The following is a 16,970-nucleotide window of genomic DNA, read 5'->3' as shown; positions in this document are numbered from 1 at the left end:
GTGGATTTCAGTTCAATATGGGGAATTGAGCTGATAAGGAAAATCTCTCCACCAGTTACACACACATAAAAGTATTAAACACAACATTTTTACTATCTAATTAAGCTTGAAACAAAGAGAAGGAAATCTACAGGATTAAAAAATAATACATAACAAAATAAATAAAAAGGTAGCCCCTGGGAAAGGACCAGATAGATACAAGCTGGGGCTGAGGGCGATCAAAGGAAGAGAAATGATACAGTCACAAGGAAAGCTTGACCTGACCTAAATGCACAAAGCCACGGAGGGCTGCTATATTTGCAGGACTAATCAGCACTACTCTGTCAAGGGCACAAAGCTTTTCATCAGCTTGACTAAGGGTAGAGAAAGAATAACTCAAAGAAGCTGGAAACCAAGACCTGGACTGTGCTGATGACTGGGATATTCAGACTCACAGTATATGTGTGATTCATGGACCCTGAGCAGAAAAGAGGTAGGATGGCAGGTCCAGGATTAGTTAATGCTTAACTTCCTTCCAAGTACAGAAGTCCCACTTTATTTATGGTTTTGCTTTCCATGATTTCACTTACGTGTGTTCAATTATGGTCCCAAAATAGGTGAGTACTACTGTAAGATATTTTGAGAGAGACCACATTCACATAACTTTTTTTTTTTTTTTTTTTTTTTTGAGACGGAGTCTCACTCTGCCACCCAGACTGGAATGCAATGGCGCCTTCTCGGCTCACTGCAAGCTCCGACTTCCGGGTTTACGCCGTTCTCCTGCCTCAGCCTCCCGAGTAGCTGGGACTACAGGCGCCCGCCACCACGCCCGGCTAATTTTTTGTGTTTTTAGTAGAGACGGGGTTTCACCGTGTTAGCCAGGATGGTTTTGATCTCCTGACCTCGTGATCTACCAGCCTCGGCCTCCCAAAGTGCTGGGATTACAGGCATAAGCCACCACTCCTGGCCACATAACTTTTATTATAGCATATTTTTACAACTTCTTAATTTTATTAGTAGTTGTTGATCTCTTATTCTGCCTGATTTATAAATTACACTTTATAACAGGTATGTACGTATTAAAAAATAGTATATAGAGTGTTCAGTACTATCTGTGATTTTAGGTATCCACTGGGGGCCTTGGAACGTATGCCCCCTACATAAAAAGTACTACTGTCTGGTCCTTTAACCTGAAGTATAAGGGATGTCTGTGGAAAATAGTTTCCCCCCAGTAAAGATGACTATAAGACAGTGCAAGCCAAAGTTAAGAACAAGAAAACAGACATGTGAGAAGCATTAGTCACCACAAACAAAAGATGTCTGCACCCCAAGCACTGAAGAAAACAGAACAAATGGGAAGATACTTTAAAATAGCTATGTTTAAAATGCTCAAAGTCAGCTGGGAGCGGTGGTTCACACCTGTAATCCCAGCACTTTGGGAGGCTGAGGCGGGCGGATCACCTGAGGTCGGGAGTTTGAGACCAGCCTGACCAACATGGAGAAAACCCGTCTCTACTAAAAATACAAAAAATTAGCCAGGCGTGGTGGCACATGCCTATAATCCCGGCTACCTGGGAGGCTGAAGCAGGAGAATCACTTGAACCTAGGAGGCGGATGTTGCGGTGAGCCAAGATCGTGCCATTGCACACCAGCCTGGGCAACAAGAGCAAAACTCCATCTCAAAAAAAAAAAAAAAAAAATGTTCAAAGTGATAAAAGGAAGAAGTGAAGCTATTAGGCAAGAAGAAGCCTGCATGAAAAAAATGATGTAAACAATACAAATTCTAGATAAGGAGCACATTCTTTGAAATAATTCAACTGACAAGTAGATTTATAGACTAGATACAGCTGAAGACAAAATTTGTGAACTAGATAACAAATTTCACAATTAATTGTCTAGAACTTTATTTACATATTTAATAATTACTGTAACAGAACAAATAAAAATCAGACAAAGCTGTATACACAAAGATGTCTATCATGCATTCTTATTTATTTATTTATTTTTTGAGACGGAGTTTCGCTCTTGTCGCCCAGGCTGGAATGCAATGGCGCAATCTCGGCTCACTGCAACCTCTGCCTCCTGGGTTCCATTGATTCTCCTGCCTCAGCCTCCTGAGTAGCTGGGATTATAGGTGTGTACCAGCACACCTGGCTAATTTTTATATTTTTAGTAGAGATGGGGTTTCACCATGTTGGCCAGGCTGGTCTTGAACTCCTGACCTCAGATGATCTGCCCACCTTGGCCTTCCAAAGTGCTGGGATTATAGGCATGAGCCACTGCGCCCAGCTCATGCATTCAACTTTAATAATAAAAATCAAAACTCAGAAATAATTTTTAATGTCCACTGATAGGAGACTATTAGGTTGTTATATATTCGCTCAGAATAGTATGCTTTCATTGAAACTAATTATGAAGTTTATGAAGCAAATTGGAAAATGTATGTTAAATACATTTAACATCTAAGTTTAAAAAAGCATGCTGTAAATTTCTACGGATTATAACTACATAACATAATAGAAAAAATGAGTACAAGTAAAATAACATTATATAGTAACTGTGCTAGAAAAGTGAGATTAAACTATTTTAACTTTTCTGTAGCCCTGTGGTTAGGAGTTGAGTATTACTAATCACCTGCACCGAATAACTCTTTTAATGGAAATTTCTCAACTCCTGCATCACAGTTATAATGTGAATTTTGGAAACTCGAGTCAAAAGTTCATCACTCTTTTCTCTTCATTTATTGCAACACAAACATCTCCAACATAAAGGCATACTCTACTTTTATGCTCCACTCTTCATTCACACTTCAACTGACAGAGTCACCTCCGAAAAAGCAGGAGTTCCTGGGAAGTATCCTCGAGCCTCTTATCATTTGCAGGAGCTATGGAAACAGTACAGACTTGGAAAGCACTTTCCTGGGTCTGGCAGCGTGCCTTAAAAACTATTTAATTAATTAACAGCCCATTACCAACTTCTTATAACAAACACCTTTTCTGACCTATTCCTCAAGGCTGGCACAGTATAAATTATTTTTATCTGAATTTTAAATACTATTCTTAGAGTGTGACATAAATCAAGTCTGAATTTCCAGTATAAATAATAATAATTTCCCATAATTCCTAACTATGCTAATACCTTATGTTCTATATAAACCATATTTAATTAAACAAGTCTATATTTGAAAGCTTTCTATTGCATACAGTTTTATCTAAGAGAATAACAGAATAATCACATGAAATCATATTTAGAATGTAACATGGTACATGAATTTCTAGCATTAGAAGAATCTTAAAGATTCTTAAAAATTAAGTGCTCCTTCAAGATTTCAAAGGTATGGATTTAAGAAAAAAAGTTCTTTCATAAGATTTTCAAGGAAACTTTTTTGTTTTTTGAGACAGAGTCTCGTTCGCTCTGTCGCCTAGGCTGGAGTGCAGTGGTGCAATCTCGGCTCACTGCAAGCTCCGCCTCCCAGGTTCACGCCATTCTCCTGACTCAGCCTCCCGAGTAGCTGGGACTACAGGCACCCGCCACCATGCCCGGCTAATTTTTTGTATTTTTAGTAGAGACGGAGTTTCACTGTTAGCCAAGATGGTCTCGATCTCCTGACCTCGTGATCCATCCGCCTCAGCCTCCCAAAGTGCTGGGATTACAAGCGTAAGCCACTGCACCCGGCCTCAAAGGAAACTTTAAAGAGCTGTTGTTCAGTGGTGACCAGTTCAGTGAAGCTTCAGTGATGACCAGTTAATGACTGAAAACCCAATCCAAACATATCTGTTTTTAATCATGACTTTCCTGCAGAGATCAAGTTTATTCTCCTGCCTGCAAAATACAATTTCTTTCTGCTTTCTCATCATGATTAAGGTGTTTCACCTTGTACCCTTATGTTATGCAAGCCATATCTGTCTTTAAGTTGCAGAGTCAACATTTTGCACAGAATCTTTTATCCTTTGATGTCTCAATATGCTGATATTTCAGAATGAAGAAGCTTTAGACACTTTCCTGACTGACCTGAGGTGCCAAGTTTGAGGCTGAGTTTACATCAGTCCTTTCCATCATAGTTATAAACCCAACATACAGGCCTGTTATAGTTTGAACATCCCCTCTGAAGTTCATGTTGAAATTTAATTGCCATTGCAACATTATGAGGAGGTGGGAGTTTAAGAGGTGATTAGGTCATGAGGGTTATGCCCTCATGAAGAGATTAATGCTGTTATCCTGGGAGTTTTGCCCCCTTTTCCTCTCTGCCTGGCACCCTGGCTTGCCCTTCTATCATGGAATAACACAGCATGAAAACCTTCACTAGACACCAGCACCATACACTTGGACTTCCCAGCCTCCAGAACCATAAGCCAAATCAATCTCTTTTCTTTATAAATTACCCAGTCTGTGGTGTTCTGTTATAGCAGCAAAAAATGGACTAAGACAAGGCCTTTAGAAAGTGCCTTTATTTCCTTTTGTCAACTACTGAAAAAAACCTGTATAGTTTGTATAATTATTAATATAAAGTAGTGAGACTTTCAAAGAAACACACCAGAATTTATATTTACACACGAGCTGTGTTTCTTGTCCTTTGTGCATATATTTATGCATTTATTATTTTAACTTTCCCTTTCAGCAACAGGTGAAACAGAGGATCATTTAAAAAGACTTAGGCCTTCACAGCACTTCACTAAAAGCCTTGTTCTTCTCCCAGTGATACTATCCCAACTTAGAACACTTTTGTACCTACCTTTGGAGGCAATTTCCTAGCCAGGGAAGAAATTTGCCAGACACTTATTCTCCCCAGGGCTAGGTTCTTCACCGGTCTGCTCATCTCCCCTCAACTTCCACCCTCATCCCTCTTATCATGTGATTCATCAGCCACAGGAAAACTATCTTGGCTAGACAGTGCTGGTACAATCCAAGGGTAAAGGCATAAGTAATGGCACCTAACTAGGATGCAGGACAGAGAAATTGCACCTGATACCAGCTGTTCCTGTGCCAGGCGTTCCTGTTGACTGTGATTACCTTTGTGGTCACAATCAAACTGTAACTCAGTAACAGGGTAAGGATTAGATGTGTGCCCTACAACAAAAGGGGAAATATAACTGGCAAGCCCTGTTTTCTTTAATATAATTTAACATTTGTCTAATATTTCCTTTTAGATTTTATTTCAAAGCTACTTCTAAGAAAGGCAACCTTATTTGATTGATTAATTTTAAAGAAAAAAACTTCAAGCCATCGTTTAAAAAAAAGATTAGAATTTAAAAATCTAATCTAAAAAGTACGTTTTAGGTGCAGATTTTTGCAGCACTTGACGTCATTTGGCTACTGGACAACAAGTTTAAACACAGATGTTGGGATCAATTAGTTCTGAGTTCCCATCAGAGGCCTTCCCTAACATATCTGAACCTTAATTTCTCCTTCAAAACCACGTACCTAACAAGGAGATTATGAGGACTACAAGACATATCGTATGAGAAGCTTCGTGGTATGAACTCTGACAATAGATATAGACAATAGAAAAATCACATTGGGTTTTCCTTTGCTATAACTACCTGTATTTTTAAAATTGACAAATAATTATATATACATATTTATAAGGTATAATGTGATATTTTAATATAGCTATATATTATGGAATGATTAAATCAAGCTAATTAACAAATCCATCATCTCATATGTTTAAGAATATTTAAAATCTACTCTTTTAGCAATATTGAAATATAAATTAAATACAGTCACCATGCTGTGCAGTGAATCTCTAAAGTTTATTCCTATAATCATCTTTGGATGATGATGATGATGATAATGATGTTGCTATCTAATAATTTCTGAGTATTTATTATGTAGTAGTTACTGTATCACCATTGTAACATGAAGACACTGAGGCTTAAGGAAGCTAAATAACTTTTCCAAGGTTACAAGCCAAAAAACAGCAGTGCTGGGATTTTAATCCCTATCGGTCTGACTCCAGAGCCAGTGTTATTTTCCACTATGATATGGTTACTTCATTATCTTATCAGTGATTTTAGAACCATACAGCCACTCGATTCCGCTAATCACTAAATCCTATGATCTCAGTGTTGAAAATCAAATGTTAAATCTCTTCTACTCACCCATATATCTGATTTTTAGCCTCCTTTACAAATCTGAAGGTGAATAGGTATAAGGTGTGTGTGTGTTTAAAATGACAAAGGGCTCACTACTTACTAAGGTAGGCCATTTAATCTTTGGCTACCACTATTATTACTAAATCAGTCCTTTTAATATGCAAACAATTTTTTATACTTTCTCATTATTAGGATAATAACAATACTTCCTGACTCCACAGCATCCTGGTAGCTCTGATTTATATGATATAATTGCCTTACACTGTAGACCCAGAACTATTACAATATACCAAGTAGCCTCCTCTGCCTAATAAAGTCTGCAAGAGTCTCCTTCATCTAGCTATAATAGAACCAAATAGATTCCACAATACGCATTAAGTACTTAGTTACAAAAATAATGTAATGGGGAAAAGTTCCCATATAAGGGATATGAAGTTTGATAAGCCAGCACAAAAATCACGTGGACACTATCAGAAAGTAGAGAGGAGGAGAGAGACCTAGCAAGACTTCAAACAGGAACATACGGGGCCAGCATGACGCTGACAATTACAAGCAAGAAGAGGAAAATGGGGTGGCTGTGGTAGTAGATAACAAGGTTAAAAAAAATTCTTTGGGGATGAAAGTCAAGGAAGGTATTCAGGTTGGAAGTAAATAAGGAAATAAAACCAAAACACAGCAAAGAGAAGCAAGCAGTTCTCTAAGTCTCAAGGGAAGATGGGGATAAGAGGCGCGCAGGGGCCACGACAGCATTTGGATACAGAAATGGAAGCAGAAGTAGAGCAGTAATTAAAAGTAACTTGGGCCAGTTAAAGACCATGAAGCTTGTGACGAGGAGGATTAGAAGGCTTGAGGTCATGGTTTCCTTAATCCACGAATGGGCACATTGTTCCAGTGCCTGGAAAGTGCAGCTAAATTCCTCAGCAGCCAAACAAGATTCCTCACACTCAGTAGCAACAGACCAGACAGAAAGGCACTTCATTTAGAAGCTAACAACAAGACAAAGATGTCCTGGCTAGGCTCATCAAAGTAGGCCATTCTGGAGATGATTATTCTCTCCAGTATTTTACTCTCTAACAATACAAAAATAATTCAATGTATACCATCCATTAGGAGTTTGGGGTTCATAAAAAGATACGTAACTAAAGATCTTATTTCTTTGGAGAATACAACAGCACCTAAAATACAGGTGGAGAAATTATTTTAGTACACCCTGCCTAGATGGAAACAGTGATTCCAGAGGTCTGCCTGAGAATACACCCTCATCTGTCAGGGATAATTGATGGGAGTAACATTTGTTCTACAGCTGCTATGCATTTTTTCACTTATCTTTGCTTTGAATCATTCCACTCAGCATTAGAAAATAATCATTTTGTTTCCCTCTCTCAGCACAAATAATACAAAATCAATGCAGTGATGCATGAAGGATTTCATTACAATGTGTTCCTATCACACAAGAGAGAAATCCTATACTTCGTTCAAAATTGCAAACTTAAAGGGAAAGACCAAGACAAGTGTGTGAACTCTGGATTAGTAAGCAATAATCCCTAATTTTAACAACTGTGATTCAAATTTTACTTTACATTTTATCACTAAAACACCATACTTCTAGGAATTATCAGGAAGAAGTTTACTTATTTCAATTATCATATTTTAATTACTAGTTGCCAAAACATATCATTACATCTTTGTCTGCCATGTTATAAGACAGGTGGTAACATTAATACGGGATTCTCTGTGCCCCAGACTTCACTAGTTCCTTCATGCTACCATTCTCAAATTAAGTCCAACAAGTCTAGAAAAGACAACTCCATTTACTACTGACCTCAAAAGCATAGCCTCTAAGAATGGGGGGTGGGCAGAGGAGAACAAACACACAAAAACTGATAACAAGAAAAAAAAAACACTAAAAATACAAGAAAACTTAGATAGAATTTCACATAAATACTGAATTCAACATTCCCTAATATAACTAGCTCCAATCTTCAAAAAACTTGACTTCTTTTGTTTCCCTTATAAGAAAGGTCTCATAAATCAGCAGTAGGTGGTATTAATCAATAGAAAAATCAAAGAACAATCTAAAAATTAATATTTTGCAAAATGCCAAATCAATAAGTAAAAGGTAATCTTCGAGTTGGTGACTGGATATTTCAGACTCTTATTCCAAGGTCATTTTAGAATGTTTTCACTATACGTAATTGAAAGATATTTCATACATCATACTTCCATACTTTTGAAATATCCATGGCATTAAATATAAAAGAAAGAACAAAAAACCCTGTGATATGCATGTTATGCTTGAATTCTAGGGAGTAAAACTTATTCTATTTTTTAAAAAATCTTTTTACTACAGTTATCCATTCAGGACTACCGCTTCCAGTAATATGGCACACTGCTAGACTATGAACTTAGTTGAAGTAGGAATATGGAAAACTTCCTTACAATGTAGGCACATAGATACTCATGTATTTCAGCCAGTATATTTAGATAAAATATATTCTAAGGTGTCTATTTCTCTAATAGGCATACAAATCTGAAATGTACCATATTTTCCTAGAATACCTGATTAATGTGAGGACCAAAATGTCCCTAGTAAATTATAAAATAATAAGATATTTAGGAATTAATCAGTAGTTGTAGTTTTCAAAAAATAATACTTTTTTCTTTATAGAATGTTGTATCATATAAAAATGGCTGAACAATTTACAACTATTGTCTGATATCTATAATACCCCTCTTACATTTACACATTGTGTATTATATATAACATATCAAATATTATAACATGTGTGTTTCTCAAAGTGTAACCTAATATATAGCAACTATCACTATATTAAGAGTCTTGTTTTAATCAGCTTTAAGACAAATTTTTAAGTAATAATTCATGTCATAATACCATTCAACAGAATACATTTTTAGTTTCTAGAATCTCAAATAAATCAAAACACCAACTTAAATTCAAAATAATGGTATGATGTGGCAAGTATATTAATACTATTTGCCAAGCACTAAAGAAAAATAAACAAAGATGTAAATTCAGGAAGTAAATATTAAATAATGGGACCATAAGCCAAGGTTTCTCTAGCTTAAACAGAGACATGGCTTGAGAGAACTGAATCATTACATGACCAGTGGCAGTAATCAGTACGATGCTCAGTTACACTAATTTAGTTTCAGCAAACAGCAGCAAAAACAGCAATATTGTTCATTAAACTGATCTTGTCAATTTGTAAATAAGCTATTATTTGTACAATTGTTCTGGGACCTTTTTCATAAATTTATTTCAGTTTAATAGCTGTTTATCTGTATAAAAGAAATAAGTATAAAGTATGTGAAAAGTACAACTGGATTTTTTTTTTTTTAACATTGCAGTGCTAAGTCAACACCAGGGGTCCATGATAATTTTTTCCTTTAAAGGTTATCTGAACATTTCTCAATGTGGAAAAATTCTGCTCCAAGCTTTTCAAAGCAGTTTTCATCATTTTATCTGATCCAGAGAACAGCCCTAAGGCTCACCCTCACTTTCAGGATTAAGCAAATGTGGCACAGGTAGGTCACCTGGCTTGACTGTAGTTATACTTTAGGCTCTGGCAGAGCTACAGTCTATGAGTCTGAAGTACAGTGCATTTTCTACAAGATCACACTAACCATAACAATGAGTTTGAACTACAATTTTAATGCTTGAAAAAAAAAAAAGGTAAAGGCCATTTGTATTTGCTCTTTTTCAGGGCCTCTTATTCAGGGCCCTGAAGTGGGAAAGATGAGAGAAGAGATACACTTATAGGAATTCACAAGACAGAAAGCATGCAGTGAAACTAGAGAAGGGATCTGTTGGGGCATCGGCTAAGGAAGAAATGAATCCCTGTCAGCTCGAAGTGCCAACTTCCCCGTGCACCTGCGGTTAGCCACTCATGTCACGGGCAGGCTAAAAATGGAATGGTATTCCTACAAGAGGAAATTTAAAATGAAATATCCCAAAGACCAACCAGTCTCAGAACTGGACTAGGGGCCACCAGGCCTTGTTTGTCTTCAGCATGATACACAGTATGTTTTTCCAAGTACGCGTTTTAGAGGCTCGAAGTCACCTTGAGAAAGAAGTTGTGTTTTATGCCAAATATTGCTATAAATCAACTGCAGGCTCTATACTATATGTAAAGGTATAAAGACGTGTATCTGTTTTTGAAAACAAAAACCGGCAGCAAAAGGCACTTTTTTTTTTTGGAAACGGAGTCTCGCTCTGTCGCCCAGGCTGGAGTGCAGTGGCGCGATCTCGGCTCACTGCAAGCTCCGCCTCCCGGGTTCACGCCATTCTCCTACCTCAGCCTCCCGAGTAGCTGGGACTACAGGCGCCCGCCACCACGCCCGGCTAAGTTTTTGTATTTTTAGTCGAGACGGAGTTTCACCGTGTTAGCCGGGATGGTCTCAATCTCCTGACCTCGTGATTCACCTGCCTTGGCCTCCCAAAGTGTTGGGATTACAGGCATGAGCCACCGTGCCCGGCCAAAAGGCACTTTTGAAGGAGTCAATTCGACATGCATTTTTTCAGGGCCTCTTATATGAAAGGCATTGTTCTGGACCAAAGTGAGAATAGATTCCTTGCCCACTACATGTTTATAACCATACAGGTGCTTATAATCTCATGTTGACAAAATATTACTACACTTTTTGTTTGTTTGTTTGTTTTTGAGACAGAGTCTCACTCTGTTGCCCAGGCTGTAGTGCAGGGGTGCGATCTCGGCTCACTACAGCCTCCACCTCCTGGGTTCGTGGGATTCTCCTGCCTCGGCCTCCCATGTAGCTGGGACTACAGGCACATGCCACCATGCCCAGCTAATTTTTTTTGTATTTTTAGTAGCAATAGGGTTTCACCATGTTGGTCAGGATGGTCTCAAATCTCCTGACCTCATGATCTGTCCACCTTGGCCTCCCACAGTGCTGGGATTACAGGCTTGAGCCAAGGTGCCTGGCCTTCTACACAGTTTTTTAATGTGATGACCAATATAAAAAAAAGTATATAGAAAAATGGTAGAGAAATTCTGAATTTCGGGATCTTGGACAAAGTGAAGATGGAGATAAGCAGATGGATTTACATGAGGCTTTAGGAAAAGTTGAATTCGTCTTCACTCCCCCTTGTCCATATCCCACGGCAGTTTGTACCTCTGTTAGAGAATCTGAAATGGGAGAAAAGAGCTGAGGGAAGAAAAAAGGCAGATGTAAGTGACATATTTACACTTACCTATCTTAAGGTAAATCCATAGGATAGGAGAGTAGAGGGGCGAAATGAGGGAAGTAAAGTGTGAGAAAATGAGGTAACAGAGATGACGAAGATTTGAGGCTACATGACTGGGAGAATGAAAATGAATGGAGCTGAGAAGAGAAATGACTGGAACATGGAAGGATGAAATGGTGAATGGTCTGGAAGAAATATTAAAACTTTGCTCTGAACATATATAATCTGAGGCATCTGATGAGCCATGTCAATTAGGAGATGCCCCTTGCTCACAATCAGAAAAGGGACTCTGGAGTCTGGGAGACATACCAGGATTCAACATGGAAATTTTGGAGTCACCCTCACATAAGAACAGGTAAGGACAGTTCAAGCGGTGGGATCAGTAAGGTCAAAGGGATACTTACAGGATGAAAAAATTAAAAGCAAGGCAGATATTGGACAAATACTGTTAGAAGAGTCTAGAGAAGCCTTTGAAGGAGAACCAACTAAAGGTACGAAAGTAAAGAACACAAGCAAGGGAAAGTGTTCAGGGTTGTAGAGAGTGAGCAGATTAAAGATGCAGGACTAACCCTGAAACTAGTGTCCAGGTATCTCATCGCCACAGGCTGTTTCCAAGGACCTAGGAATGTGCTCATTGCGTCAGATGTTTTTGCAGGAGTAAGAGATTTAACTGTAATTGGTTAAGACCCCTGTCACTTTCCACTCTGACTTCCCCACCATCACTGTGTCTGCTGTCATTATTACAGTTATCAGCGAACATTTTTTGGATTTGCCTAAGGAGTATTTGAGTTGCGAATATATTAACTCTTGAGTTGTGCGAACCTGTCTGTGACTTACAGTCACTTTTGAGTATGATTAAGTAATTGGCAGAGCCCTAGGGTAGGAATGATTTCCAGGAATATCTTCCATTCTTTTGTGCCGACTTACCTGGAGTCATGACTTAAGCACAAGGACTGTAATACATGTTCTATAAAGCTCAGGGTGGGGAATATGTGAGTAGTGAAGCAGCCATACATGGAAATATATGGAGCCATGAGCTCTTCTATAGAAAAATCCTTCCAATCATGAAACAGAACATTTTAAACAGAGGATTCTCTTTTCTATGTCTGGTCAAAACAGAAATTCTCTTCTCATCAGCTTAACAAATGAAAACACACCAGACCAAAACAGAAAACAAATTCTTTTTCGATAGAAATGATAAAAATACAATCTACCAGCACGTCCATGTTTGTAGAACATAAATTTGCAGGAGTACTACAAACAAGTCTGTGTGAAGAGGAACATATTTTATGCAACTCAACTGTCAATACTAAACCATGTTAAGATGATTTAAAGAAAATACGGATCGTTTTTACACTCAATCTTTCAAAACTACATTACAAAATTTTCATTATACAAAGGTAATCAGGCTTTATATAGTAAAAAAAAATAGATAAGTGATATAAAGATATACAAGGCAGTTAAGAGGAATGTTATATTTTAAAACTCTGCAATATTTGTAGTATTTGGTAGCTTTTAAAATGTGTAATTGTTGTGATTTATAGTCTCATTCTAATCATTTACCTTTTCATCTAACTTTATATTCATAACTTAGTCTTAAAGAGTGTGTTCACACTGTATATGCTTCAGGTTACACAAAACTTGACTCTTTCCCTCATTATGAAGTTTGCCTTCAAGAGCCAATGTCAATAGAGCTGTGGGGACAGAATTCAGATTGCAATAGATTAAAGATAATTAAAACTCTTCATAAAAAGACATCATAAAAATAGAAGAAGAATTGGTAGAAGATATCCACAACACATTTAACAAAAGATTAGTATTGAGGGTATAAAAACAGTATTGAGGGTATAAAAACAGTATTGAAGGTACAAAAACAGTATTGAGGGTATAAAAACTCCTATGAATCAGCAAGAAACAACCCAAGAGACAAACAGAAAAAGGGGCTAAAGATATGAAAAAGCACATCAGAGAAAACATAAATGATCTTCAAAAATTAAAACAAATCTTCAAAATTAAAAATCTTCAAAAATTAAAAAAAGCTCAAGCTAATTATAAATGAGGGTAATGAATACATAAAATCACAAGATGTTTATTCATACCCTGCAGACTGGCAAAACACTTAAATATACTATGAAGTACTGTTGAGGTTATGGAGCAATGGGAACTTTCATCAGCTGTGGGAGCAAGTATTAACTGGCACAACCCACTTTGGAAAACAATTTGGCAATACCAAGCCAGGTTAAAGTTCCACGGCCTTATGAAGCAACCATATAAAAAAAATCTGGAAAAATTCCTATACATGTACATAGTCTATAATAGAAAAAAAAAAAACCAGAAATATTCCAAATGTTTTTCTTTTCTTGATTCTTTTTCTTTTTTGAGACAGAGTCTTGCTCATCACCCACGCTGGAATGCAGTGGCATGATCTCGGCTCACTGCAACCTCCCCCTCCTGGGTTCACATGATTCTCCTATCCTAGATTCCGAGTAGCTGGGATTACAGATGTGCATCACCACGCCCGGTTAATTTTTGTAATTTTAGTTGAGATGGGGTTTTGCCATGTTGGTCAGGCTGGTCTCGAACTCCTGACCTCAGGTGATCCACCCACCTCGACCTCCCAAAGTGGTCCCGCCCTCCAAATGTTTTTCGATAGGCAAAGTGTAAGTAAATCGGGTTATATTCATACAGCAAACTCCAAAACAGCAATGAAAAATGAACAAGTTGCTGTCTCATATAAAAGAATCTCAAAATGTTAACTTTGAATAAAGTAAAATTCCTATAAAAACATACAAAGAATGTTTTCATTTTTATAAAAGCGATTAAAAATCTGCACAACTAAGCAACAGTGTTTAGGAATGCATACATTTGTAATGAAACTAAATTAATAAATAATTCAATAAAATCCAGGACATTGCTTAGCTCTGAATCAGAGTGCACAGCGTGTTTTGGATGGGCACCATCATGGCCTTCAATATTGTTACTGTTCTATTTTTTATGTGAGCTTTCATTTTATTACTGTTTTTAAAACTATATCCATGTGTTATACTCTTTTGTATGTATAATATTTTACAAAATAAAATTTGTAAAAGAGATTAGAGGCAATAAAAGTACACTAACTTTTAATAAAATACAGATGAAGAAGGTGATGGTATAAATAACTGACAAACCACAAACATCTTCCTACTCAAGGGTACAAATACAGTCAACAAAGAGAAATAATCTTGTTTTAATTTTTCTTAATAGAACTATAAGTTATCCTTAGGTTAATATTTGGATATGTAACATCCCATTTTTACACAATATTAGTAGCCTGAATTTACAAAGTTGTCTATCCCTGGATCATAAAAATTCTTGTAGTATATCCTCAACTTTCTCAGTACTACCTCTTTTAGATAGTGAGCTCCAAATCTCTGAGCCTGCCAACAGTCAGCCACGGAGCTATAAAATTCAGGCTCAAGTAACAGGTGTACAGTTTTTCAAGTATAATTCTTACTCTTAAAAAAGATGAAAGCATAGTTGGAAATATAACACCATACAACTGCCTAATGTAGCACTTACTAGCACCAAAGAAAACACTTGGGCAGCTCAGGATGTAGTAGTTTCAGGATATATACAAAAAGCAGGTTGTAGAAACTTTTGCACCTACCTAATATCATGCTAGTAACTAACTTTTTTTCTCCAGTTTGGGAGCAGCAAAGCAGCTGTGTATGGGAGAAAGCAGATTCAGACATCTGAAGTCAGAAGTCTAGACAGTCTTAGTTACTTCACTTACAAGTTTGTGAAGTCTACCATTCATGAAGCAACTGGAAATTTGAATACTGACTAAATATATAATGATATTAAGAAATGATTATTATTTAGGTGTAATTATGTTTACGTTCAAAAGAATAAGTCCTTACTTTAGAGAGATACATACTGAAAGATTTGCAGATGAAATCATGTCAGGATTTTGCTTCAAAATAAGAAAGGGAAAGGGAAGTGAGTGGGAATAGAGATGCAACACAATTGCTCATAAGTCACTAATTGTTGTGGTTGTGTGACAGGTACACGGGGTTAGACTATTCTACTTATATTTTAAAAATATGTTTAAACACTTATAAAACAAAAAGATGCACACACATCCCATATATTTTTTTCTCTAGTCTAATATTTTAAACTTCCATTGTCTTCCAAACTTGCTTTTTCCTCTTCCTTCCATCATGACCCCTTCCCTCTTTCCAATCCCTTCTCCACACTCCAGCCAGAGTAATTTGTTTTCTCAAATGCAAAATGTTTTCAATGACTTTCAATCACTGCCCGCTATCTGCAGAATAAAGGCCACAATTCCTTGTCAGATTAATGGCTCGAATTCCTACTCACCTCTCCAGAGGATCTCCTGCTTCTTCTGAGCCACTGCAATTCACTGAAGAAGTATGCTGTCTCAGCTGTGGTGCTCTTAGCCCTGACACACTCTTTACACAGCCCCTTCTTTATCTAGCTAACTCCTACTTACCCTTAGATCCCATCTGAGGCCTCACTATTCCTTACAAAACTCCCTGACAAACAGCCGGCCTACCTGGCCTTCCTATGTGGCGCCCAGCACCTGCACCCAGCTCTAATGTAGCACCTACTACACTGTAAGACAAATGATTTTACTTATATATCACTCAAATAGGCTACAATTCCCTGACTTAAAAACATGACAGGTTCACCTTTGCACTGCCAAGATCTGGAATACTGCATACCGCAACTAGAAAGCCCTCAGTGAATATTTGGGCAACTGAGAAATCATCTTATTCTCTCATATTTCCCACACTTCTTCATCAAAGAAAGGAAAACCTAACCAAATTTTGGTTATCAGATGGGCTAACGATAATCATTTTAGTGGAAAGGAGAGGAGGGGAGGAGAAGATCTAATATTTATTTGTAATTACTATCTGCCAGTTATTGTTCTAAGCCCTCTATTTATATTGTTCACTTAGTCAGAAAACCCAAGGTATTTGTTAAAAATACAGATTCCTGGGACACATTCCAGAATTACTAAATCAGAATTTCTTGGGGGAAGACCTCAGGAATCTATTTTTAATAGATGCCTCATGCATTTATGACAGTAAGTCAACTTTAGGCATAACTGGCCAGCAGTAGAGACCAAAAGAAAGTTCATATATCAAGGACATTTTACAATCTGAAGTCTATTATTACAAACTATATATTATTTGATTATGCTCTATGAGTTTGCCAATACTACTACTGTAGGCAGGACCACTGACAGTTGTTTCTTAGTCTATAAAATGAACAAATATTCTATTACACTGGAAAATTTAGACAGCTTCATGGCAGTGTCTTTTTCTGACACCTAAATGTAACATCATCAAAGACATAAACTGTTTTAGGTAAAAGCTGGGTGGTCATCTGTATAAGCAACTAAGGATAAATATATTAAATTTATTTAAAGTAAATTTATTACATTTACTAACCAGTAATTTATTAAAGTAATCCAATTACTTTACAATTAGAATTTGACAAAAAAAAAAAATCGTCAAAACAAAGAATGATGTCCTGCTAATGAATTACTCTTTACAAAATTTGGAACAGAAAAATTCAATATACTTTTATCATTCAAAAGATAGTATCATACTTTCCAAAATCAAATCCACATTCTGAAACAAAATGGAACAAGTCAATTTCAA

At 37.0% G+C, this 16,970-nt stretch overlaps 1 protein-coding gene across 2 annotated transcripts in view; it reads right to left on the bottom strand.

The window, feature by feature from the left end:
* RNF217 (ring finger protein 217) overlaps positions 1-16,970 on the bottom strand; it is a 128,917-nt gene that overhangs the window by 81,661 nt on the left and 30,286 nt on the right. Inside the window, exon 2 of one of the 2 annotated variants that reach the window (XR_003119211.1) lies at positions 12,915-12,995. The exons of the other annotated variant lie outside the window; for it this stretch is intronic. The gene's annotated coding sequence lies outside the window, so the exon portion shown is untranslated. The remainder of the gene's footprint in view (positions 1-12,914; positions 12,996-16,970) is intronic. 2 annotated transcript variants of the gene reach the window in all.

Source organism: Theropithecus gelada, chromosome 4 (genome assembly GCF_003255815.1).
Source record: "Theropithecus gelada isolate Dixy chromosome 4, Tgel_1.0, whole genome shotgun sequence".
In the NCBI taxonomy this organism is placed as follows: domain Eukaryota; kingdom Metazoa; phylum Chordata; class Mammalia; order Primates; family Cercopithecidae; genus Theropithecus; species Theropithecus gelada.
The sequence above is the reverse complement of the archived record's forward strand: the minus strand, read 5'-3'. Positions and strand labels throughout refer to the sequence as shown.